The following is a 27,436-nucleotide window of genomic DNA, read 5'->3' on the forward strand; positions in this document are numbered from 1 at the left end:
GATGGATATGAAGTGTCCTTCCTTATCTTTTTTGATGACATTTGGTTGAAATTCTATTTTATTCGATATTAGAATGGCTACTCCATCTTTTTCCTTTGGAACATTTGCTTGGAAATTTGTTTTCCAGCCTTTTACTCTGAGGTAGTGTCTGTCTTTGTCTCTGAGGTAAGTTTCCTGCAGGCAGCAAAATGCTGGGTCCTCTTTACCTCTCCAGTCTGTGAGTCTATCTTTTTATTAGAGAATTGAGTCCATTGATGTTGAGAAATATTAAGGAATAGTGATTGTTGCTTCCTGTTATTTTTGTTTTTAAAGGTGAATATATGTTTTTGTGGCTCTCTTCCTTAGGTTTCCTTGCAAGGAAATTATTTTATTGCTTTTTATTAGCTGTAGTTTCCTTCCTTGTGTTGGAGTTTTCCATCAATTATCCTTTGTAGAGCTGGATTTGTAGAAAGATATTGTGTAAATTTGATTTTGTCATGGAATATCTTGGTTTCTCCATCTATTTTAATTGAGAGTTTTGCTGGGTATAGTAACCTGGGCTGGCATTTGTGTTCTCTGAGAGTCTGTATGATATCTTCCCAGGGTCTTCTGGCTTCCATAATCTCTTGTGAGAAGGTTGGTGTAATTCTGATAGGTCTGCCTTTATATGTTACTTGACCATTTTCCCTTACTCTTTTTAATATCATTTCTTTGTTTTATGCATTTGGTTTTTTGACTATTACATGACTGGAAGAATTTCTTTTCTGATCCAATCTGTTTGGAGTTCTGTAGGCTTCTCCTATGTTTATGGACATCGCGTTCTTTAGTATAGGGAAATTTTCTTCTATAATTTTGTTGAAGATATTTACTGGCCCTTTAAGTTGGCAATCTTCACTCTCTTCTATACCTATTATCCTTAGGTTTGATCTTCTCATTGTGTCCTGGACTTCCTGGATGTTTTGGATTAGGAGCCTTTTGCATTTTACATTATCTTTGAAGGTTGTGTCGATGATTTTTTTGGTATCTTCTGCCGCTGAGATTCTCTCTTTTATCTCTTGTATTCTGTTGGTGATGCTTGTATCTATGATTCCTGATCTCTTTCCTAGTTTTTTTTATCTCCCTTTGTGCTTTCTTTATTGTTTCTATTCCCATTTTTAAATCCTTGATGGTGTTGTTCAATTCTTTCACCTGTTTGGTTGTGTTTTCTTGTAATTCTTTAAGGGAGTTTGTGTTTCCTCTTCAAAGGCTTCTACTTGTTTACCTGTGTTGTCCTGTATTTCTTTAAGGGAGTTATTTATGTCTTTCTTAAAGTCCCCTATCATCATCATAAGATGTGATTTTAAATCCAAATCTTGCTTTTCTGTTGTGTTGGTATATTCAGTATTTGCTTTGGTGGGAGAACTGGGCTCTGATGATACCAAGTTGTCTTGGTTTCTGTTGCTTAGGTTCTTGTGCTTGCCTCTTACCATCAGGTTGTCTCTGGTGTTAGCTTGTTTTGCTTTCTCTGACAGTTGCTTGACCCTCCTGTAGGCCTTTGTGTCATCACTCCTGTAGACCTCTTTTCTTTCAGCCAGATCTGGGAACAGAGAGCTGCTCCTGGGTTTGTGTGACCTGAAGGCTCCAGGCCGGTTGCTTTGTGCAGAAGAGTTGGTCTTACCTCTGCTCTCAGGTTTGTAGGTGCTCCCAGCGACTGGCTTTCAGCTCTTGGGGCAGGCAGAAACCCAAAGGGTCCTGACCCTGACTGCTCCTAGGTCCCTGTGCTCAGAGGGCACAGAGGGCACTAGGCAGGTTTCTCTTGGGTCAGGAATGTGTGCAGAAGTAGTTGTCTTCCCTGAGGTCTCAGGATTATCCACACTTCTGTGGGTCCAGCTCTCTCTCCCACAGGATTTGAGGGCAGGGAGCTGTGTGACCAGTTCAGTTCAGTTCCGTGTGCAGGCAGATACAAGCAGGTTCCTGCCACTGACTTCTATATTCCTGTATCCAGAGGCCATTAGGCAGGTTCCTCTTGGGTCAGGAATATGAGCAGGCATCGGCCTTTTAAATTCTTGATGCCCTGACTTAAGGCCCAACTGACAGCATTGTAGTTCCTGGGTAGGGCACTCCAGCATGTATATATTGTTCAAGTTCTCCTAAAGATTATGAAAGATTAATGTTGGAAAGTATTGCCATTACTAAAAAACTTATAAAGATAATATGAAAAAGAAGAGGAGGAAAAGGAGAAACGTTAAATGGAAGACAAGCAATAGGCGGCATAGGTATGGAGAAACAGCTTTTAGTGTGAGACAAACAAATAGAAAAGAGACACTGATGTAAACATAAATGGATATGCTGGGTCCAACTGGAGGTCCTCCAAACACTACCTGGTGTTCCCCAGCCTGCTAGCAGTATACCACTTGTTGGAGGTTAATAACAAAGCAAAACACAGCAGACAGTGCACTGGACTAGGAATCAGGAGATATTGGACTTAATAACCAATGTTGGAATCATATTTGTGGTTAAGTGATCACACTTCAGTTTCCTCTTTTGTAAAATACAGGAGTAAAGTTACAATCTGTCCACTAAGTGTTCCCCAATTTTTTTTTGACTACTCAACTTCCATAAGTCAGAATCGCCCAACATGGATGGAAAAATGTTCAGGGGAACTTATCATTATATTGATTAACTATTGGAAAATGACAGATTGTGGGAAAGACAAAGCCATAATAACCAGCTGTGTTTTCAGTTATGAGCCTACCAGGCTCTAAGGAATAGTTCCAAACACATAATCAGATGCACACACAGCCTGAATGAAATTCTGCAGGTCACAAAACAAACCAAAAGTGAATGTAGGAAAAAGATTTTCAGGAAAGAAACGGAGCTAACAAAGGGAGGAGTGACATCAAAAACGATGTGAGGACCCTGTTCTGAATGTATTTCATACATGTATGAAGTTGTCAAAAACAGTTATTAACAAAAATTCCTACATATATATGAATACAAGCTGTTGAGTCCATTTTGTTGCCAGGTATATATGGGTTCATGGATGACTACACTGCATTGGACAATTATTAAGGTGGCTCAGCCTTGGGAAAGGCTGATTAATTTCCTCTCTGCAGTCATTAATGCCTAGAGTTTTTTGTCTAAGGGTGAAAAACATATGAAAAATTTCCCTTTCCACCTTAATATGCCCACTAATATTGCTACATACTGCTACATATACATGTGTGTATGTATATAGATATGTAGGATATCTATATTCAAATATATATCTTTGATCTGTATACACACACACACACACACACACACACACATATATGAACACACAAAGAAAAAGATGCTATCGATTTGAGAGTTGGAGGCATGGGAGGAGGTCAAAGGAGAGTAACAGGAAGGAGCTAGAGAAAGGAAAGGGAAGGGTAGCGATATAATTCTACTTTAACTAAAAACATTTATAATTTTTGCCTAAAAACTTGGCAGTAAAGCTATTTGGGCAAAAGGGTGTACTGTGTGACACACTGAGACACAACACAGGTTCCACCATAAGATATTTTGTTCTGTTTTTTGTTTTCTTTGTGGGGGGGGCAGGATGCAAGGGTTTAGGGCAGATATGGAGGGACAGGGAGATCAATGAGATTGGGATGTATGATGTAAAATTCACAAAGAACCAATAAAACATTAAAAGAAAATCTGTATAAGTTTGCTAAAACACAGCTTTCTGGGCCAGTGACTGAGTCAATGGCTACAGAATGAGACCCAAGATACTGTATTTGTAATAATATTTTGAATGACAGTGTTGTTGTTGATAAGGAAGCATTCTCTGAGTTATTTTGTAGTTGATGCCCACCTACAGTTCCTTATTTTCTAAGGTATCAGAGGAGTCTGTTTTTCTAAATATAATGAATACAGCCTAATGATACAAAAAAATTATAGTGTTGAAGCTAGGCCTGATGACACAGACCTATAACCTCAACTTTTCCAAAGTAGTTTAAAAACAGATCAGGAGTTAAGGACAGCCTTGACAATGCAGTAAAATAAGGAAAACCTCTGCTACAGTCTCAAACAAACAAACAAACAAAAACAAACAAACAAACAAACAAACAAAAAACCCTCAACTGTGATGGTTTGAATATTCTTGGCCCAGAAAGTGGCAATTCTAGAAAGTATGGCCTTGTTGGACGAAGTGTGTCACTGTGGGGATGGGCTTTGAGACTTTCCTCCTAACCACATGGGAGCCAGTCTGCATATGGCTTCCTTTGGATGGAGATGTAGAACTCTCAGCTTATCCTGTACTATGGCTGTCTGGATGCCACCATGCTCCCACCTTGATGGTAATGGACTGAACTTTTGAACTTGAAAGCCAGCCCCAATTAAATGTCCTTTATAAGAGTTACCTTGGTCATAGTGGTTCTTCACAGTAATGGAAACCCTAACTAAGAAAGCAGCTGGTACCAGGACTGGAGTATTGCTTTGATAGTCCTTACTATGTTTCTGTTGGAAGGAATGTGGACTTGGGGACTTTGGACTTGGAAATATGTGGAATTCTTTAAGTGGGGTATAATATACCATCCTAGTAGGAATGTGGAAAACATTAGTACTGAGGGTGATTTGAACTCTTCAGACCTCGCCCAAGTGGTTTCAGTGGAGAAGAATTTTAGTATATGGTTGAGAGATTGTTCTTATGATGCTTTACTTAAGAATGTTGCTGATTTTTGCCCATGTCTGAAAAGTCTACCTGAGGCTAAGGTTAAAAGAAAGGCTTAGATTCAAGTATGGTTACACATACCTTTAATCCAAGAACTCAGGACACAGAGACATGCAAATCCCTGAGTTCAAGGTCAGTCTACAGAATAAGTTTGTGACAAGCAAGTTTAGGCAGTGAAGGAGTTGGAAAACAGAAAGCTGGTGATAGTGTAATAGACCAAGAGGATCATGTTTCAGATCCAGCAAGCAGCAGAACATGGCAGCTTCAGTCATACGGCTCTGGCTTTATAGTCCAGAATAGAAGGGACTATGGGTACAACTGATACTTGTTAGTGGGAGCTAAGAAATTTGTGGTGATTAAGAAAAGACAAGCATCACTGAGGTGAAATCCCCTGGGAAGTATTTTCTGAAAGCACAAAGAAGCTGTGTTCCAGAGATAGCCAAGGTTGTACCTGTGCTGCAGCTGGACTTGGTAATGTGTAAGAGTCACCCAGGTGGTATTGGTTTTGAAGGCATAAAAGGGTCATGGAGAGCAGCTGAGGCTTGGTACTGTGAAAGGCCAGGAAAGGACATTGGTGATGGTGGAGCTTCAGTTGCAATTGACAGCCGAGGGTTGAAGGAGTCATGCAAAGAAGTTGAGGCTTGGCACCATGAAGAGAGCCTATGAGAGGCCTAGTTGCAGTGGAAGATCCCAGTGTATTGGAGGTGTCAGTACCATGGGATGACCACGTAGAACAGCAGCAGCAGTGGAGTGGAGTCAACCAGAGCCTAGAGTGCTACAGAAGGCAGAGCTGGAGAAGTTACCCAAGCCCTTTGGAGAAGGCCAGAAGATTCTGTGAGGATTCCAGATGTTGGAACAAGAAACTCTGAAGTTGAAGTTGTCTTGGGAACCGCAAGGTGTTAGAGATGCCAGAGCCATGGGACACCTGCAAAGGAAAGCTGCTAACAGGGAGTAGAAGCAGCCAAAGAGAAAGACCTGTGCTGCAGTCAACAAAGCTGAAAGGAACTGGAGATCTCAAGAGAGATTTGACATTGAACCTAGAGATGCGCAGTTTGGAACTTACCTAGATGGTTTGCTGTCTTTTTGCTCCAGTATTTTCTCACTATGACATTTTGCAATGGTATTGAATAATCTGCATGATGCTGGATGTATGCGATATGCTTTTTGATTTTGATTTCTTAAAGGATTAGAGTTTAGAGAGTGCATAAATCTCAGAAGAGACTGAACTTTGGACTTTTAACGTTGGAGAGACTGCTGTAGACTATAGAACATCTGAAGTAGAACTAAATGTATTTTGTGTTATGCTATCCTTAAGCATGGCCCCATACACTCATGAATCTAAACAGAGACATAGAGAAACTAACAGAAGTTATGAATCAAATGGATTTAACAAATATTTATAGAACATTTCATCTTAAAACAAATATACCTTCTTCTCAGCACCTCATGGTAGCGTCTCAAAAATTGACCATATAATCAGTCAAAGGACAGGCCTCAATAAGAAGTTAAAATAATACTATGCATCCTATCAGATCACCAGGGACTAATGCTGGTATTCAATAACAACAAAAAACCAACACACAAACAAACAAACAAAAAAAAACACAACAGAAAGCCCACATATACACAGAAGCAGAACAACACTCTGCTCAATGATAACAGGGTAAAGGAAGAAATAAAGAAATTAAAGACTTTTTAGAATTTAATGAAAATGAAGCCACAACATACCGAAACTTATAGGACACAATAAAAGCAGGGCTAAGAGGAAAAAAAATAGTTCTGAGTGCCTGCAGAAAGAAACAGGAGAGCATATGTCAGCAGCTTGACAGCACACCTAAAAGCTCTAGAACAAAAAGAAGCAAATACACCCAGGAGGAGTAGAAAGCAGGAAATAATCAAACTCACGGCAGAAATCAACCAAGTAGAAACAAAAAGGACCATAGAAAGAATCAACAGAACCAAAAGTTGGTTCTTTGAGAAAATCAACAAGATAGATAAACCCTTAGCCAGACTAACCAGAGGACACAGAGAGTGTGTCCAAATTAACAAAATTAGAAATGAAAAGGGAGACATAACAGAGCCAGAGGAAATTCAAAAAATCATCAGATCCTACTACAAAGCCTATACTCAACAAAACTGGAAAGTCCAGAGGAAATGGACAATTTTCTAAACAGATACCAGGTACTGAAGTTAAATCAGGATCAGATAACCATTTAAACAACCCCATAACTCCTAAAGAATTAGAAGCAGTCATTAAAAGTCTCCCAAACAAAAAAGTCCCCAGGACCATATTGGTTTAGTGTAGAATTCTACCAGACCTTCATAAAAGATCTCATACCAATACTGTCCAAATTATTCCACAAAATAGAAACAGAAGGAGCATTACCCAATTTCTTCTATGAAGCTATAATTATACCTAAACCATACAAAGACCAACAAAGAAAGACAACTTCAGACTTATTTCCCTTATGAATATCGACATAAAAATACTCAATAAAATTCTCACAAACCAAATCCAAGAACACTGCTAAATGATCACCCATCATGATCGAGTAGGCTTCATCCCAGGGATACAGGGATGGTACAATATACAGAAATCCATCAACATAATCCACTATGTAAAGAAATTCAAAGAAAAAAACCACACAATCATCTCATTAGATGCTGAGAGAGCATTTGGCAAAGTTCAACACCCTTTCATGGTAAAAGTCTTGGAAGGATCGGGAATTCAAGATCCTTACATGAACATATTAAAAACAATATACAGCAAACCAGTAGTCAACATCAATCTAAATGGAGAGAAACTTGAAGCAATCCCACTAAAATCAGGGCCTAGACAAGGCTGCCCACTCTCTCCCTACTTACTCAATATAGTTCTTGAAGTTCTAGCGAGAGCAATCAGACAACAAGAGGTCAAATGGGTAAAAATTGGGAAGGAAGAAGTCAAAATGTCACTATTTGCAGATGACCCCAAAAGTTCCACCACAGAACTACTATGCCAAAGTGGCTGGGTACAAAATTAACTCAAACCAGTAGCTTTCCTCTACTCAAAGGATAAACAGGCTAAGAAAGAAATTAGGGAAATAACACCCTTCACAATAGTCAAAAACAACATAAAATACCTTAGTGTGACTCTCACCAAGTAAGTGAAAGATCTATAGGACAAGAACTTCAAGTCTCTGAAGAAAGAAATTGAAGAAGATCTCAGAAGATGGAAAGATCTCCCATGCTCTTGGATTGGCAGGATTAATATAGTAAAAATGGCCATCTTACTAATAGCGATCTACAGATTCAATGCCATTCCCATCACAAGTCCAACTCAGTTCTTCATCGAGTTAGAAAGAACAATTTGCAAATTTATTTGGAATCACAAAATACCCAGGATAGGGAAATCTATTCTCAACAATAAAAGAAGCTCTGGGGAAACCACCATCCCTGACCTCAAGCTGTGTTACAGAGCAATTATGATAAAAATGGCATGATATTGGTATAGAGACAGGCAGGTAGATCAATGGGATAGAATTGTAGACCCAGTGGGGCTGGGGATTTAGCTCAGTGGTAGAGCGCTTACCTAGGAAGCGCAAGGCCCTGGGTTCGGTCCCCAGCTCCGAAAAAAAGAACCAAAAAAAAAAAAAAAGAAAAAAAGAAAAAAAGAATTGTAGACCCAGAAATGAAACCTCACACCTATGGTCACTTGATCTTCTACAACAGAGCTAAAACCATACATTGGAAAAAGGATAGCATTTTCAACAAATGGTGCTGGTTCAACTGGAGGTCAGCATGTAGAAGAAGGCCAATTGACCCATTCTTATCGCCCTGTACAAATCTTAAGTCCAAATGTATCAAGGACCTCCACATCAAACCAGATACACTCAAACTAATAGAAGAAAAAGTGGGGAAGTGTGTGGAACACATGGGCACTGGGGAAAGTTTCCTGAACAAAACACCAATGGCTTATGCTCTAAGGTCAAGAATTGACAAATTGGACCTCATAAAATTGCAAAGCTTCCGTAAGGCAAAGGACACTGTCAATAGGTCAAAAAGGCAACCAACAGATTGGGAAAAACCTTTACCAATCCTACATCCAATAGAGGGCTAATATCCAAAATATACAAAGTACTCAAGAAGTTAAACTCCAGAGAGCCAAATAACCCTATTAAAAATGGGGTACAGAGCTAAACAAAACATTCTCACCTGAGGATTATCGAATGGCCAAATGCACCTAAAGAAATGTTCAACATCTTTAGTCATAAGGGAAATGCAAATCAAAACAACCCTGAGATTTCACCTCACACCATTGAGAATGGCTAAGATCAAAAACTCAGGTGACAGCAAATGCTGGCGAGGATGTGGAGAAAGAGGAACACTCCTCCATTGTTGGTGTGATTGCAGACTGGTAAAACCATTCTGGAAATCAGTCTGGAGGTTCCTCAGAAAATTGGACATTGAACTGCCTGAGGACCCAGCTATACCTCTCTTGGGCATATACCCAAAAGATGCCCCAACATATAACAAAGACACATGCTCCACTATGTTCATAGCAGCCTTATTTATAATAGCCAGAAGCTCGAAAGAAGCCAGATGCCCTTCAACAGAGGAATGGATTCAGAAAATGTGGTACATCTACACAATGGTATCAAAAACAATGGTATCCGCTATCAAAAACAATGACTTCATGAAATTCATGTGCAAATGGATGGAACTTGGAATTATTATCCTGAGTGAGGTAACCCAATCATAAAAAAATACATGGTATACACTCACTAATAAGTGGATATTAGCCCAAAAGCTTGGATTACCCAAGATACAATCCACAGACCACATGAAGCTCAAGAAGAAGGATGACCAAAGTGCAGATGCTTCAGTCATTCTTAGAAGGGGGAACAAAAATATTCACAGCAGGGGATGTGAATACAAAGTTTGAGTCAGAAACTGAAGGAATGGCCATTTGGAGCCTGCCCCACCTGGGGATCCCCGCATATATATACAGCCACCAAACCTAGAAAATATTGATGAGGCCATGAAGTGCATGCTGACAGGAGCCTGATATAGCTGTCCCCTGAGAGGCTCAGCCAGAGCATGACAAAAAAAAAAAGGTGAATGCTAGTAGCAAACCATTGAACTGGGAATGGGGTCCCCATTGGAGGAATTAGAGAAAGGATTGAAGGAGCTGAAGAGGCTTGCAACCCCATAAGAACAACAATACCAACCAACCAGAGCTTCCAGGGACTAAACCACTACCCAAAGAATACACATGAACTGACCCAGGGCTCCAACTACATATGTAGCAGGATTCCCCAGTGTAGTGTAATGTCAGAGCTAGAAGGCTGGAAGGTGTGGTTGTTTGGGGAGGTTACAGAAGAAGGGGAGAGGGATGGAATAGGGGGCTTATGTCTGGGAATAATATTTGAAAAATATTTGAAAAGTAAATAAAAAATCCAAAAAATATGTATGTGTATATATAATATATATACTATATATTATATATATTAATATGAAACTGTCAGCTCCTCCAGCATCATGTCTGCCTGGATGCTGCTGTGCTCCTGCCTTGATGATAATGTACTGAGCCTTGAAACCTGTAAGCCAACCGCAATTAAATGTTTTAATTAAATGTTTATGAGTTGCTACGGTCATGTTGTATCTTTATTGCAATGGAAACCCTAAGATACTCAACAAAGCCAAAACAAAGCAAAGACAGAAACATAAACATGGCGCTCAGAGTTAGACCAAGACCTGTATCCTAACCGTCAATTTATTACATGCTAGTAGCTTGGATTTAGGGGGATTGTTTGTTTGTTTGTTTATTGGTTTACCTAGAAAGTATCCCTGAAAGAAGCTTTCATAATAAAGGACTGGTGTTTCTATTTTGGAAGCCCTGGAAAAATTGGGAAGTGAGCCTTGCATAGAAGAAGTAGGTCAGGGGGAGGAAGGAGCACTTGAACTTAAGGGCTGCTTCTTCTCCCGGGGAACTCTCTATCTCTGTGCTTTCTGTATGTTCCTCTCAGGCTCCAGTCAGGTAACAGGAGAGTTAGCTATTCAACCATACATTAAAAACTGAAACAATGAGTCAAAATAAGTATCTTTTCCTTATACGATATATGGTCAGATATTTTGACACATCAGTGAGCGTATGACATACTGATACCAGAGGAGTGGGATTGTTGCTGTAGATAAACATAACCAGGCCTTATTTAAAACATTTTCAGAAGCCTTTAGAACTGGTAGGATCCTAGAAAGTTAGTCCTTATGGGATGAAGGGGATGCCCTTGGCATCAAGCTTGACAACCCGAGTTTGATTCCCCTACATGTTACAAGGAAGGGAGTTGACTCTTCCAAGTTGCCCTCTGGCCTCCACATGCTTTGGTAAACACGTTCTTTCACCTGGGCCCTCCAAAGATAAGTGAATAAAATGTTTTAAATAAGTCAGACTCTTTGCCTCAGAGAAACAGCAGAGATAACTTGAGGACATCTCATGAATTGGCCTAATCCTACCCACTGCAGGTTCAAGGGTCTGAAAGAATAGTCATTTTGAAAGACTGCCTTAAAAAGGAGATTGGTAGGGTCCTCAAATGGGGCTTTGGAGAAAGGTACTAATAGTCAACAATGTAGTCCCTAAGAAACCACTCCAGCCATGCTCAAATGGAGCCAAGCTAAACTCTTGTTGGTGCCATACCTTTCACTAACCAACTTTCTCCAACTCAGCCCAAATCCTTAAACTTTTGAGCACTGATAACTAGTTAGCGGCCCAAATTTAAGTGTATAACCCTGTCAAGAACCTTTTAGACCCACACCATAACAATATCATTAAGCATAAATGTTCAGTTGACCACCGCAAGCTAGATTCTCCTCATAAGCCATTGTTAGAAGAATATGTCATTGTAGTGTTCTTAAACCATAGCCCATCTTTTGAAGTTTCTGATGGGCACGTGATACAGTGCTAGGGAGATTAGAAATATAATATGGTTTCCTCCTTCTCCTTACCTGCCTCTGCTTCTGGCTGCTATGAAGAGAGTAGCTTTGTTCAGCCTTGTTCTTCTGCTCTACTACAGTCCCAGAAACAATGAAGCCACAACTATGGACTGAAACCCCCGAGTCAAACAGCCAGAATGAATTCTCACTGTTTACTTGGGGATCTTGTAACTGCAGCAAGAATTCTGATTAACACACCTTTTTAGGCTTCAGTTTTCTCCCTTGCCAAAAAAGGAGTCATAATAAAGCCTAGCTCACCAGCTTGTTAAGATTCTACCTGTGATGATTTGCATATGCTGGGCCAGGGAGTGGCACTATTTGGAGGTGTGGCCCTGTTGGAGTAGGCGTGTCACTATGGATGTGGGTTATAAGTTTCTCGTGCCTGGAAGCCAGACTTCCACTAGCAGCCTTCAGATGACGTAACTCCCAGCTCCTCCTGCACCAGGCCTGCCTGGATGCTTCCATGTTTGTGCTTGATGATAATGGACTGGACTTCTGAACCTGTAAGCCAGCCCCAATTCAATGTTGTCTTTTATAAGACTTGCCTTGGTCATGGTGTCTGTTCACAGTAATAAAACCCTAACTAAGACATTACCAAAGACATATGCTAAATGGTTCCTGGCATGAAGCACATGAAAACTATCAAAATGTGTAATCTAAGGTCCAACAGTGACTCAATTCAGGCCCTCCAGCAACATAAGCTTCAGAAGATTTCTCACAAAGTAATCCTGCTGCTGCCTATCCCCAATACCTTCTCTCCCATCCAAGCCATGCTTACGGGATGCCATCATCCCTAAGTTGTTGTGATATATAAGTCATTATGGGCCTTTGTATCTGCATTTATTATATTTCCTCATAACCAAGATTTCACTGCCACTCTTTTTGCAAAACCTCATTCCTTTCCTCTTTCACAATACCTCTCAGGTTCATCTCTTTCTAGAAAAAAATTGTTGTCATTACCTAAGTAATTAAACAAACCAAACAATCTCTCTGGACCTGAGTTTACTCATCTGAAGAAAACAACAACAAGCAATTCTGGAAAGGTGGACATTACAGAAAGTCATCATTAATACGACTTCAGCTACACTACTTTGCAATTTTGTGATTCAATACTTTATGACAAATATTGACAACCTGTACTTATATGATTAGTTTCAGAATGCGGGTGTGAAGGTATACTACAGTTACTTAATTTCTTAAAGTAGGCATAAAGTCATATAGTAGACATTTTATTTCAACAAGAAGCCTATATTGTTTTGTACTTCCTTTCTAGTAGAACACTTAATGGATTAGAATACTTTTTTAAATGTCTATTGACTTTGGGTGTAATAAGAAAACAGTTTACAGAAATTGGTTCTCCCCAACCATGTGGACTCCCAAGATCGAACTCATTAGGCATGGTTGGCAGCAGTTGTCTTTACATGCTGAGCCACCTGCTGTCCCTACAATTCTTTTTACATCAGTTGCTTGAATATCTGGATTCCTCAGTCACCCAAGATCCCTAAAATAACTGACTATAATTGGGTAAGTTGAACTTTGTGTCACTGTGACAAAATACCAAGCAAAAACAACATGTTTTGGAAAAGATTTATTTTGGCTCATACATGCAGAACTTTCAGTTCACAGTCCTCGATTCCATTGATTTTGGACTCACAGTAAGGCAGAACATGGTTATGGGAGCATGTGTCAAAGAAGGTGTGTTGTTTATGTTTTTGTCGACTAACCTGAAACAGTATCAAGTCATCTGAGAAGGAACCTCCACTGAGAAGATGCCCCCATCAGAATTGCCTGTGAGTAAGCCTGTTGGGCCTAATTTTAATTGAAGATTGTTGTGGAAGGGCCCAGCCCATTGTAGGTAGGGCCATTCCTGGGCAGGTGGTCCTGGGGTGTATAAGAAAATAAAATCATAGGTTGGAAAGATGGCTCAACAGTTAAGAAAGCATTTACTCTTCCAGAGGACACAAGTTTAATTCCCAGCACCTATATGGAAGTTCACAACTATCTGTAACTCTAGTCATAGAGGATTTGATACCCTCTTCTAGTCTTCTCGAGTATCAGGTACTCTATATGAGGTACATAGACATACATGTAAGCATGATACTCATACAAATAAAATAAAATTTAGAAGCAAGAAATCAAATTGAGTGAGCCAGGAAGAGCAAGCCATTAAGCACAGTCCTCCATGGACTCTGCTTCAGTTCCTGCCTCCAGGTTCCTGTCCTGCTTGAGTTCCTGTCTGGAATTCCTAGGTAATATTAAACTGTGATGATGGCACGTAAGCCAAATAAACCTTTTCCTCCCCACGTTGCTTTTTGTCATGGTCTATCACATCAACAGAGTTTACATTATAAGTAGGTTATTTTCCAACAGTGGGCAGGAAGCAGAGGGGTGAGGAAAGGATTGGGGCCAGGTATGCTTCAAAAGCATACCTCTCAGTGTCCTACTTTCTCAAGATATGCCTAAACTCCTAAACTCTCCAGCATCTCTCTAAACAGTTGCACCAGCTAAGAACCAAGATATCAATACACGCCCATGGAGGATAGTTTGCATTCAAACCATAGTAATATCATTAAAATTGACACCTAATGCATATTGCACACTAGTTCCTCCCCTGTGGGTCAGTGTTAAATGAGGATGTCATTGCAGCATTCTAAAGCCATGGCCAATCTTTTCAAATAAAGGCACCTGCTGTCAAGCAAGCCAAATGAGTTTGATTCTGGGAGCCCGCATGGTAGGAGAGAACTGACTCCTGCAAGATGTCAATGCTAAAGGTATTGGATGGAAGGACAGCAGACAGGAAGAAGGGAAGACTATGTTTGGAAAAGAATAACCTCAGGTGATTTAGAGCACCATCAGATGGGAGCACATGAGAGTGTGCTAGAAAGTTAGAAATACAGAAATATGTAGTTGCTTATAGTCATATAAACAAACAAAGCCTTCCCTGTGTGAAAAGGCTAATTCTAGTCTGTATCTGTGACTTCCTCTTCAAGTTCCCGTCTCAGCATTCAGTCACATCTTAAGTTTTGATAAACACATTCCAATTTTGTTCAAATGAAGGCTTGTTCAGCCACAAGTGATGGGGTATAACCTTAGCCAAACGTTACAGTCCCATTGTTCCTTGAAAGAAACACGGTATTCTGTATATCTAGGGTTGGCAACACATTTTCATCAATGTGTAAATCTGCTGGAACTTTATTTTACATTTTTCTTCATAATAGATAAAAATAAAATGGATGAAATTGACTGTTATGACTTTCATTTTGGTGTTATTGCTGTTTTGTCTAGTACATGAGGTCTGGAGAGACATGCATCTTATATCCGTGGCAATTTGCATGTGTGTGAAGAGCAAATACTAAAGAAAATTATCAGGGATAGAGGAAACTCTGGGAAGCTTGTGAACATCATTACAGCATGTCTAGCAGAACCAGGACCACCAAACTCCAGACTCCTGTTATGAGAAATGTAATCTCTTTTGAAAAGTTATTCTTCATAGACTTAATTACAAACTTGTCAGCTGGGTAGCCACTTGCCAATCCAACATTACAAACATTCATCTCCCTGTAAAGCAATTTGCCCGTGTATATCTGTCTGTGCAGAATCATGTACTGCTGGAGATTTTTAGTGTGGGGCCAACTGCCTAAGCAGGCAAATTCAAATGCTATGTCCAACTCTGTCAGCACTGTAATAAACTTTTCTCATTAAGTTCTATCCTAGAGTTTAGGGACAAGTAATGGAAAACAAACTGTCACATTTCCTACCACTGTCCTAGATGATGCCTCCAATGTGTCGTCATGAGAGTTGATCTTCAAATCCCCAAGACTGCCTTGGTGAGGAGAGGAAGCCCTTGGGAGCCACAGCAGCAAGTGCTCTGGAGCAATTATCTCCTTTCTGAGAAGTTTATGTTCTCTCAGTTGAAGTGACTGTGTTTTGTATTGCCCACTCTTGACACCTTAGAGAACTATTCATGAAAATGATTCTTGACAAACAATACTTGAAAAACTTGCAGCATTCAGAAGCTATTCTTCCTCCTAGAGGCTTTCCACTGGAGTAGCTAAAAGAGTTGCTTTTGTCCATAAGATTGGCGATTGGGGGAGGGAAAGTGGAGGGTTGTTTGGACTGCTTACATCTTTCTACCTTTCCCCTACTACCTTAAAACGCATTTATTTAAGGTGATAGAGAGGTGAGTTGGTCATGAACGGTACCTTCTGCATGTGCGAATAGCTAAAGCTATTATTGGCTAGGAGGAAAGTATAAAGGAGGAGGGTAACTGTAGTTGGAAAATCAGAACTCCGGATTTAGTCATTATATTACCCTAAATAATTTATATAATCTTTCTGACTTCATTTTCCTTGTGTGTAAAATGAGGTGGCTGATCTATCGACTTTGCTCTGGTCTTTTCTTGGTTATAATAATACCTACGTAAGGTCTTTTTTGTCCATATCCAAAGCAATTTTGTTGTATCGGCATTATATTTTCCAATAGCTTAAAACTCAAAGAAATTACCAAATGCAGCAGGTTTATAACTTGGTACTGAAAATCCAAAGCAATCATAGCAGAGAACATTTTAAAGCACGGAGAAAGATCTATTACTTGGCTCATGGAAGGAGAGTTATTTCTAAAATGATTCCTTTGGAACACAGGAAGTAGGAGAATTTTATTCACCAGGGAAGCTATAGTTATTCATACAGGGCAGGCACCCTTCTGATCACACTCAGTTAAGAGTTGTATTTTTGAGCACGCTTAGTTTAAAGTCACAGTTGAAGAAGGAGAAATGGCAGTCCTATTTTTGTGCATGTTTATCTCAAGGTTATAGAAGACATGTTTCAAAGGTTAATGGTAGCTAGGAACACTTGATGATCTTCATAGTTGGCATCATAAAAGAGGTGGTCAGGAACCCATCTGGACATGCTCAGAACTTTTATCATAAAGCTTTAATAAACAAATAGAAAGGATACCTTGAAGGTGAGTTTAATATGAGAGATTTTCCTTGAAGGTGCCTTTCTGGCTTAGCAGCTAATAAAACGATTCTGGCTCCTTTTGTTGTTTTCCTGATTTCTTTTAAGAAAAAGCTTTGCCAAGAGATCTTTAGAAAAGATAGAGTTTAAAGTTTAAATAGAATTCCTTTCTATATAAATGACATATTGAAAAAGGAGACTGGAGGTACCCTGAAAACAGGTGTGATAAGGGGACCTACTGTCACCACTGCCTGATGACATGGAAGGTTGACTAGGTAGCCCTTAGTCACAGTGAACAGAAACATTTCGGAAACTGGTTTTAATTTTAATTTTTATGCCTCTGGGGAAAGGGGGGAACTGAAAACTTCAGGAGGAGCCCACTCTATGGCTGAAGAAGAGAGAAGAGTAAATACTTTTACTCTTTAAAGGGCAAGAAATTTCTCCTTGAGGAATCCTTGTTTTGAGCTTTGACAGAGTCCAAATGGTTAGCACTGAATAAAGGACTCAAGCATGTGCCTGGTCCTCAGAAAGGTAAGAGCAAGCAGCTAGGAAATATAGCTCATACGAACAAGGCAGGATTTATAGCCTTGTACATTGGCACCTAAAAGTCCTTGTCCTAGACAAATGCTTACTGTGTAAACATTGATGTAGCCCTAGTATGATTCACTAGGAGGACAATGAACATAAAGGGAGAAGAATCTTCGCTACCATGGAGATCTGGCGGACAGCCTAAATAAACCCATATCCTGTTCCACATTCTATTCCACAAATGTGTCTCATCTTGTCAGTCTCCAAAAAGATGTACTGTTTTAAGAGGGCTGTTTTTACAGTGTCAGTAAAGGTACAGAGGATCTCATTGTATGCTGTTCATGGGAAAAATTTAACAGGAAAAGAAATCCATGATGTCGCTAGTGAGCCAGTGCCCATCTAGCTAAGACCATTAGAACTATAACTATGCACATGGGGGAAAAGTGGCCAACTTCTACAATGCATAATTTTACATGGGCACTCTTGAGAAGCCGAGGCTGCAGGATAAATCCCAGTTCCTTAAAATTGATTTTTTCAGGGTAATGGTAGGATCAAACCCATTTCACAAATCCACTTGGGATGCTGGAGCCACATATCCTGATTCCCGGAGCTTTGCACGGCAAAGCTGGTGCTATTGATTATTGCAAGTGACACAGGTGGCTGCAACAAGGAGCACAGGTTAGTATCATGTGGTCCACATAGCTTGATGAGATTTATGCTTGGTCACATGCTAGACTCTTCATTACCGGCTTAATGATAGGTACCCTCTGGATACATTTGCCTCATTAGCTGTCCCGATCGTTCACTAGCTCTCAAATAAACAAAACCATGCCACTCCATGATAATGCAGAGAGGAGCCTCGTGCTTAATGTGTAAAGGATACAGGTACGCTAAAATGAAAACAGTCAATCCCCAATTTATACTAAGAAGCAATAACTAAATCAAAATTTACCTAAGGATGTGAATGTGCTTAAGTATATTTGCACATATATTATGTATAATGCAATATTTATAATTCAGACTTCTACTACAGTACATCAGTGTACACAGGAAATAAGTACTTACATTTACCCATACAGAAATGTTAAGAGTAGCACTTACTTAGACTCTAGCTCAATCCCCAGCAACAAAATGTTGATGTTTCAAAACAACTTTATTCATAACAATTAAAACTCACAAACCTCACTATCCATCTGATAACAGATGGATAAATTATGGCATAGTCATATATAACCAGATCCTATACACATTTGGAGAAAAGAGGACATACTCAAAGTATTTGCTGTATTTATTCCATTCATAGAAAGTTCAAGAATAGGCAAAATTCAAGGATGGTGATACAGGGCAGAAAACTGCTTTACTTTTTGTATCTGTTTGTATGTAGTGAGGGAGAGGGGCAATGATTATAGTTACCGGGATAACTATACTAGTAGAAACATTGTGTTTCTGTTTCATTGGTTTGTTTGAGGTCTTTGAGATAGAGTCCCTGGCTGCCCTGGGACTCACTCTGTAGACCAAGCTAGCCTCAAACTCAGAGATCTGCCTGCCTCTGCCTCCTGAGAATATTTTGATAACAGATCATCTATATGTGAATTATGCGGTTAAGTCATTGGGCTACATTTTAAGATTCTTAAATATATTTTGTTATAAGTAAATTTTACTTCAATTTTAAACAAGTAAAAATAGGTTGCTCTATTGGACAGTATATCCATCAAATAGTGCAAAACATATTTACTCTTTTCACTGTCTATTAATACATTTTGTGTAATTGCTAAAGTCCTTTAGCTATTAAGCAATAGTGGGTACCTTCACTAGCTGATTGCAAGTAGAGCCTTCCTACACCTTTATGTGGGATAGCAAAAGCCATGCTCCCTTCTAAGTAGATGGATTATTACATTTAAACAACAACAACAAAAACCCACCTAAGATCTACTGTAGAGTGTGTCATGGCTTAGTGACCAACCAACCCATGGAGGTAGGGTTTCACTTCCTTTGTCCTACTGGCTGTCATACAGAATGTAACCTTGTAACTACTTAAGACCTGCCCTACTATCCAGAAGGAAACTGGGAAAGCTCATGAGACCTGGGGGCAGTCAGGTCTAAGAAGGAACTATTACTTGGACCAGGAGAATTGCCAAGCTGAAGACAGAGCTCTCTCTTGGTAACACTGTCTCTGTCTCTCCTTTTCCCTTTATACAAGCCTGTTTTCTCCATTTCTTTCAAGCTGACCTCCTACCACACCATGGTATACATTTTCATGTCACACACACACACACACACACACACACACACACACACACACACAACATAGAATGAACAAAAAAAGAGAAAATAAAAAACTCCAACAGTCAGAGGCTAAATCACATAACATTTCATTTTTCTTGCAAAAGTCTACAGCTGCCACCACTGATATTATTCAGTGACTTGTGGTAGCAGAGCCAGGATGATGAAACTTCCTCTTTCTTCCTTCATTTGGACTCACGGGCACAAAATGTCTGTTATGACTCTAGACACTGTATCTATCCAAAGCCAAAAGAAACAAAGAAGGGTCACTAGTATGACACTAGGAGTTTTGCTTAACATGCCCATCCATGTTGAAGGTTAAAGATGAGAAACTCAAGTAATGATCAGAGAATTACCATGCCAATCAAGGCTTGGGTCCCTTCAGTGAGGCAATGTGGAATGGAGGTCAGCTAGGTTACAACATGTCCACAACCCCACTGAATTCTAGGAATCCATTTTATCTGGAAACTTGATAGCTATTCGTGATCATGCCTGAACAGAAGTGATGAAAGGCACATTTGATTCCTTTAAAAATTCATTGAGGGACAGTGATCAGGTGTGGGGAAAGAAAGGAAGGGAGAGGGCTGGGAGTGAAAGGGAGATGGTAGGGAGGGCATCTCAGGTGACTAGACAGAGGCTAGGGACAGGGGAGGATAGGGAAGTCTATGGGGTGACTCTAGCTGCGATTCCTACCAGAGAAGGATATAGAGACTAAAGTGGGCACCTCCTGTAGCCAGGCAGGACTTTTGGTAGAGTAATAAGGACATCAACTCACCCACAACCTTCAACCCAAAATTTGTCCCGCCTACAAGATGTGCAGGGATAAAGATGGAGCCGAGAGTTAGGGAATGGCTAAACAATGATCGGCCCAGCTTGAGACCTACCCTGTGAGAGAGAGCCAACCCCTGACACTATTAATGACACTGTGCTATTCTTGCAGACAGGACCCTAGTCTTCCGAGAGGCTTCATCCAACAGCCAATGGAACCAAACTCAGAAACCCACGGCCAAACATCAGGTGGAGCTCAGGGAGTCTTGTGGAAGAGAGGGGAATAGAAGTAAGCAAGCTGGAGGTGACAAGGACACCACAAGTCCTACATAGTCAGCTAACCTAGGACTATAGGGACTCACAAAGACTGAACCACCAACCAAAGAGCATGCAGGGGCTGGACCTAGGCCCCCTATACATTTACAGCAAATATATGACTTGGTCTTTGTGTGGGTTCCCTAACAAATGGAGCAGGGGTTGTTTCCATCTCTGTTCCCTGCCACTGGATCCCCTTCTCCTACACGGACTGGCTGGTTGGGCCTCAGTGGGAGAATATGTGTCCAGTCTGCTGGGACTATCCCATGGTGGGGAGGAATCCAAGGGGAGCTCCCCTTTCTCTGATGACAAGGAGAGGGGAAAATGGGGGAGGGATTTATGAGAGTGGGACAGGGAGTAGGAGAAGCGGGCTGTGATTGGGATGTAAAGGAAATACTATTTATCTTCATGTGTTGAAATAATTATCATTAGGCATTTCTGAAATGACAGTATATTTATTTAGAGAAACCGAAGCATTCTTTATGCATGCTTCCTGGAATTAAATAAAAATTAATTAATTAATTAGAAATTGAAAAATGTCATTGCTTCTCTCAGAATAGTAAGCTGTTATCTACTGAATTTAGTATTCTAACACCTTTGATGCTTCAGCTACATTTTGCACTGCATTTCAGAAGCCGTGGTGCAGGTATTGGTCAAGTCTTAGTCCTCAGCTTCCAGCATAACCAAGCAGGATACAAATACCTTTTCTACCGAAATAACAAAGGACTCCAGGAAGCATGCATAAAGAATGCTTCGGCTTCTCTAAATAAATATATTATCATTTCAGAAAGACCTAATGATAATTATTTCGACACATGAAGATAAATAGTATTTCCTTTACATTTTGGCCAGTTTGAAACAGGTGCAGAAGAAGAGGGAGGATGTTTTAATTCACCAACTAACCAACTACAGTCGCCTTTGCCTTTAAGAAGAGTGGGTGGTAGGAAACAGAGAGATAGTTCAGTAGATAAAGATGCCTGCTGCCAACCCAATGACCTCATCCCAGTCCCCAGGATACACATGATTGAAGGAGAGAGCTGACTCTAGCAAGTTACCCTTCCGCCTCCACAAATACACTGTGACACCCCTGTACACGCATGCTCATGCACATGCGTGCCCTCCCTCCCTCCTTATCCCTCTCTCACACACAAGATAAATAAGCACGTAATAGAAATTGTTGACAGATGGATCTGTGGGACAGGATCACTCCTCTGCATCCTTCGCCATCCGATGTGACAGTTTTTAAATGAGCTGCAATTGAAGTCTCTCCAAATCGTGAAGGGTATTTCTAGAAACTGCTCCCGATTAGTTTTCAACAGAGCATCACTGCACTCTACTACGTGAGAAAGTGGCATGGAAAAAGTTAGAGTGTATCCATTCAAACTGTAAAAGGAGAAATGAAAGTCTAGTCGACATTTGCGTATGAATAAGATTGTGGGGATTACTTTCTTTTGAGATGAGGTGTCATGGTGCCCAAGCTACCTTAAAATTATTATGTGGGGGTTGGGGATTTAGCTCAGTGGTAGAGCGCTTGCCTAGAAAGCGCAAGGCCCTGGGTTCGGTCCTCAGCTCCGAAAAAAAGAAAGAAAAAAATTATTATTTGGCCAGGGTGGCATTGAATTTGTTATCCCCCTACACTACCTTCTACTACAGGGTCTTGCTTACGTGTTGCTGATGCTGAAGATCAAACCTAAGGCCCCCTGCACGCCCACAATGCACTGTCAGATGTGCTACATTTTTTCATCAATGGTGTCACTAAGATACCACTTTGAAAAATATTAGCAGTTATCATCTGTTTAAATTTTTTAACTTAATCTAAACACCTTTGGATATAAAAAATGGTGAGTGTGAAAATAGGGAGGAGATGTTTAAGTATTTGTTCACTGAACATATAGCTATTTATTTCAGTTTACTTCTCATGGTGATTTTGTTCTTTCAAGTCATATTCTTTAAAAATATACAGAAAAGAGCAAACATCAGACATTTGTTAAATAGTCATGCATTCGTCAACTGGCTTCCACTGGACTTTGGGGGGGAAACATTGAAAAAGCAGCATATAATGAAGTCCTACTGCCTGCAGTTGGAAAAATGTGTTTATTGGCTATGTATGAACCCTTGGCAATTAATTTTGTCATCTGTTTGGGGAGGGGGAACACTCTTATAGAAGAAAGGGGAGGAGGATGGGATAGGGGGCTTATGGACACGAAACTGGGAAAGGGGATAACATTTGAAATGTAAATAAAAATAGCCAATAAAAAATAAATTTACAAAAAATAATGGATCTCATAGGCTCACATATATGCTTAGGGAGTAGCATTAGAAGGTGTGGCCTTGTTGGAGTAGATGTAGTTTAGTTGGGGCAGATGTGGCCTTGTTGGAAGAAGTATGTCCCTGGGGTGAGAGTTTGGGGTTTCAAATGCTCAAGCCAGGCCGAGCGTCTCCCTGCTTCCTGAGTATCTAGATGTAGAATTCTCAGTTCCTTTTCCAGCACCATATCCACTTGGGAACTACCATGGTCCCCACCATGAGGATAATGTACTAGACCTCGGAAACTGTACGCAAGCCCCAATTAAACGCTTTCTGTCATAAGAATTGCCTATTCACAACACTAGAACGCTGACTAAGGCAGAGACTCATTTGAAGCCTGAGGCAGTAGATTTGCTGATGCCATGGTAAAAAGAGAGCCACAGAGCCAGTGAGGCTACAGCAAAATAAAACAAACAAAAACAAACAAACAACAACAACAACAACAAAAACAGCATATAATGAAGCCTTAATGCCTGCAGTTGGATGCTATATTTATTAGCTACGTAGGAACTCTTGACAATTTTGCCATCTGGGTTACCGTCAAGGACCGTAAACATGTAGTTGTTCTAAGGTTCTAGGTTTCTCTAGGTTACTCTCCAAGAAGTTGATCTGGAGCAGTTTGTTGGGGTGGTCTGAGCCCTTACCTCCAGCTCCTACCATTGTCTGCAGTACTGTTCTGGGTCTTACATCCCTTCCATTAATTCTCTGAGCTTTCCTGATATTCTGCTATTGATTCTCCATTCTATTTTAATTTTATGCATTTAACTATATTATTCCAATACAATAAGTTTTCCATGTATTACTCACTTACCCACAGTTATTTATCTCTTATTTACACTTTGACACATTTTCTTTTACAATCTAGTTCCTGTAAAGAGGCATTACAGACTATAAATTGTAGATATAATACCCACTTGTCTAGAAATACTTCAGTATATACATCATATAATCATAGACATTTCCCAACCAAACCACAGTATAATTATAAAAATTGGAAATTTGAACACTGGTAGAACATCAACACAGCCCACTTTTAAATTTTTCTGACAATACCAATGTCTGTTAAAGCTATTTCATTTTCTAATACAGGAGTTAATCTAGAATTGACCACACATTGTCCTTTACTTTAAAAGGGATATTATTTGTCATACCCCCTTACTTTACTAATGCGGAAGGCATCTTAAGCCCTTTTCTTTTTTCCCCTCTTGATTTTACTTTTTCTAAAGAGAGTATAAGAACTTTATTTAATAGGCTGTTTGTTAATTTGAGTGATTCTCAGTATGACATCCAGCTAGTGCATGTGAGGCAGGAAGACCCAGAAGTGATATGCTGCTCTTACAGAACAAAGCATTGAGGAAGATGCAGTATTTAGCCCACATATTGGTTCTTTTGCTTTTAAAAGTAAGTTACTATGTGGTGACTTTCTATTTCTCTAGAGTTTAAAAATCAGGCCGACTATACAATTTCATTGTTAATCAGTCAGCCCCCCCCCCACTGGTTCGACAGTAAGGTGTGTCATTGCTTAAACCTGGCTACTTCCCAACTGAAAAGGTTCAGAATGTCAGACTCTGAACCAAAGGTGACCAGCCAAGAAGTACAATGTACAGTGGAAGTCAGATATATCAGTAAAGTCAATGGATGGGGTAGAGAGATGGGAAGTCAGAGTCCACAAAGTCACTGGTCACTGTGCACCAGTCCAAAAGAAAAACTGTCATAACCTCTGATTTCAGGGCATGGGTTTTGGGCACACTTCCAAGTGTGTTATAAATTGCCAGGGTTATCAAGCTAATGGGCAAACTGGCTCTGAGCCAGTGGGTGTTAGTCATAGGCTCCAGTGGAATGCAAAGTAAGGTGTTCCTGATTCCACTGGGGTCTGGTAAGCCAGCACTATGTCATAGGCCTCACTATTGGCATTACCACATTTTCCCCTTTGTCTAAACCAAGGTTGTGGAAACTGTAAAGAGTGTGCCAGTTCCCTGGCCGTCTGCTAGAAGTTCAGCCTCCAAAGCCAGCAGGATCCGTGTGTAGTGTAAGATTGTGTGTCTCTTACAAGTCCACAGAGGATGCCAGTGGGGCTTCTTCCAACCCTCCTTCGACTTTCAAATCCGTAACTTGGCTAGGAGCGGAAGGCTGGTATTATAAATACCCACCTAATACAAGGGTCAATGTTACTATGAAACCACTCTCTACTTCCCTGTATAGAAGCTTCTTCGAATCAGCTAACTCAGAACTCACCGAATATATATATATATCCCCAACAAAGTACAGTAGTAAGGAAACAGAACAAGACATACATGGCATGTTGCCAAGGCAGAAATGAAGTACCATAGAAGTTAGGCAATGAAAAGTAACTTCATTTAAAAAAAACCCCTAAAACATCACCTTTTGATGGCATTAAGAATGTGTGCGTCCCCCTCCCCCTGCCCAAAGAAGTAGCACCTCTTGGGAGGGGACACATTGGCTTTGGATCTGTGCTCACTTCTTCTCTATGGAAAATTATAGTCTACCTACAAAACATAACAAACCTGGTGACTCAGGATAATTTCCTCTTAGCAAGCACCTCTAAATAGGCCTGTCACAAGCTTCCCATAATACTCACAGATGTTCTAAAACCACAGCTGTTAGAAATGAAGTAACAAGGGCATTCATTACTCACAGGAAATGGGACCTGCTTATTATTAACAATTCACATTTCTTTAAAAAATTCTTTAAAAATCAGGTTCTTTTGTAAAGGCTCTATTTGGGAAAAATAATCAGTACCAATTGTACACACTGCTGTGACAGGCAAATTCAAGCCATGCTTCCAGACGCACTGTATGAAAAGGTTGCCTAGAGATGGGGTAAATTGTTTATTAGGGCTTGTTTTCCACTAAAGGAACAGTATATTTTTTAATTTAATAATTTTACTTGTTTACCTCCCACTCACTGCCCCCCGACCATCCCCTCCCACAGTTCATTCCCTACTTCCCGTTCCCCTTTCTTCTGAGTGTATCCCCCTCCCCCTGCCGACACACACACCCTGGCACTTCAAGTCTCTGCCAGGCTAGGCTCTTAAGGGAAGGTATCTTTACTTCTTGAGAACAAAATGCTGTTTTGCTCCAGCAGAGGGAGCCTTTGAAACAGCCCAAATCAACCGTAAAATGAAGTGATCTTGTCAGAAAGGATTAAGGGTCATTTGTCAAAGACAAACAAAACAGAACAAAACAAAACAAAAAAACAGAAAAATGATTATAGATTATCGGAGGGTGCGTAAAAACTTAATGACTTCAGATAATTGCTACTTGCTTAGTGAACAAACTCTTTTGTCTGGGTTATTTCCATGCACTCATCAACCTCATTAAATGTCAGCATTAAATCACATCCCTGTCTTCTGGAAAAAATGTACCTAGTAAGCAACCATGCTTTAGAGGGGGGTGAAGCACTACCTTTTATCTAAGGTCTCTGAAAACCAATGCTGACATGATTAGTGTTCATGTCAACCCAAGGAGAAAGGCTCCATCTTGATAGTACTAGTTTTGATTTTTTTCATCTTCACTATAGTGGGATAGAACGGCATGTTCTCATCTTTGTCATAATATCAGAGTGTCCCATTGTAGCTACAGCATGTCTGTCTGCTCCTGGCAGTCTCAACCATTGCTCTGATCAAAGGTATGTTAGTGACATGACTGAAATTTGAAAATGCCTTGCATAGCTTCTGGTATATGAAACACATGGGCTTCCACTGAAACAGCTCACAGCCCCATGCCTGAAGCAGAGTTATACACTAAATGATTCATAAACCTACTCATAAAATAAATTCTTATTCTAAACCATTAATTTTTATGATGTGAAATTTGACTAACACAACAGCATTGTGAGCAGCTCCAATATGCAGATTAAATTATGAAGGACTAAGAAAGTGTTGTTCCAACGAAACAGGGAAATTCCCAGGGACACCCAGCAGAGTACATCCTACTGCTTTACTCACCAGAACTGTGTGATATGACTCCCTACGGTGGTGAGAAAAGGATTTGGTATTGTAAACTTCTACTGGAGATGGTAAGATCCATCGCCATCAAAGGGAATGGAGCTAGCTTGCTATGGAGTGTCTAATAGTATCTGCTTGGCCAGTGTTGTCAGGTTCTGGGGTGCATGAACTTTATTTTACTTGTGTGGGTGCCATGTTTTATTGCAAGTATTCAAAAGCAACTCGGAAGTTCCTTCAACCTGGCCTTGGTGAATTCAATATGGTACGGTAGCTTTGTTTGTCCTGAAGAGTTTCTGTATTAGCCACAAGAAGAACATAATGCAGGTAATGATGATGTAAGAAGAACCAAGAGACACAAGGAAGTAACGTCAATCCCTACAGTTTCCCAATGAGGTAGGAAAAAAGGTAAATGCTTAGAAGTCACTAAGTCTTGGGGGTGTTAGTCAAATGTTTAAAAATAATGAACACGAAAAAAAAGAAATAATGAACACGGAGTTGGGGATTTAGCTCAGCGGTAGAGCACTTGCCTAGCAAGCGCAAGGCCCTGGGTTCGGTCCCCAGCTCCGAAACAAAAAATAATAATGAACACGCTATTCTGTAGTTCTCCTGTCTGATGATCAACTGCGCTCTACAAACAAACAGTATAGGCTAATGCCTATTTCCAAACACTCAGAAGGATAG

General features: G+C 40.2%; 1 protein-coding gene and 1 long non-coding RNA gene across 2 annotated transcripts in view; one reads left to right on the plus strand and one right to left on the minus strand.

Moving 5' to 3' along the window:
* LOC102553061 (uncharacterized) overlaps positions 1 to 15,640 on the plus strand; it is a 117,397-nt gene extending 101,757 nt beyond the window's left edge. The window contains exon 5 of the long non-coding RNA XR_015646905.1: positions 15,402 to 15,640. This is a non-coding gene — a long non-coding RNA (uncharacterized LOC102553061). The remainder of the gene's footprint in view (positions 1 to 15,401) is intronic.
* Positions 1 to 27,436, minus strand: part of Lancl3 (LanC like family member 3) — a 137,168-nt gene that overhangs the window by 45,830 nt on the left and 63,902 nt on the right. The gene's annotated exons all lie outside the window — the stretch shown is intronic.

The sequence above is a fragment of the Rattus norvegicus genome, chromosome X (assembly GCF_021556685.1).
Source record: "Rattus norvegicus strain SHRSP/BbbUtx chromosome X, alternate assembly SHRSP_T2T, whole genome shotgun sequence".
NCBI classification, from domain to species: domain Eukaryota; kingdom Metazoa; phylum Chordata; class Mammalia; order Rodentia; family Muridae; genus Rattus; species Rattus norvegicus.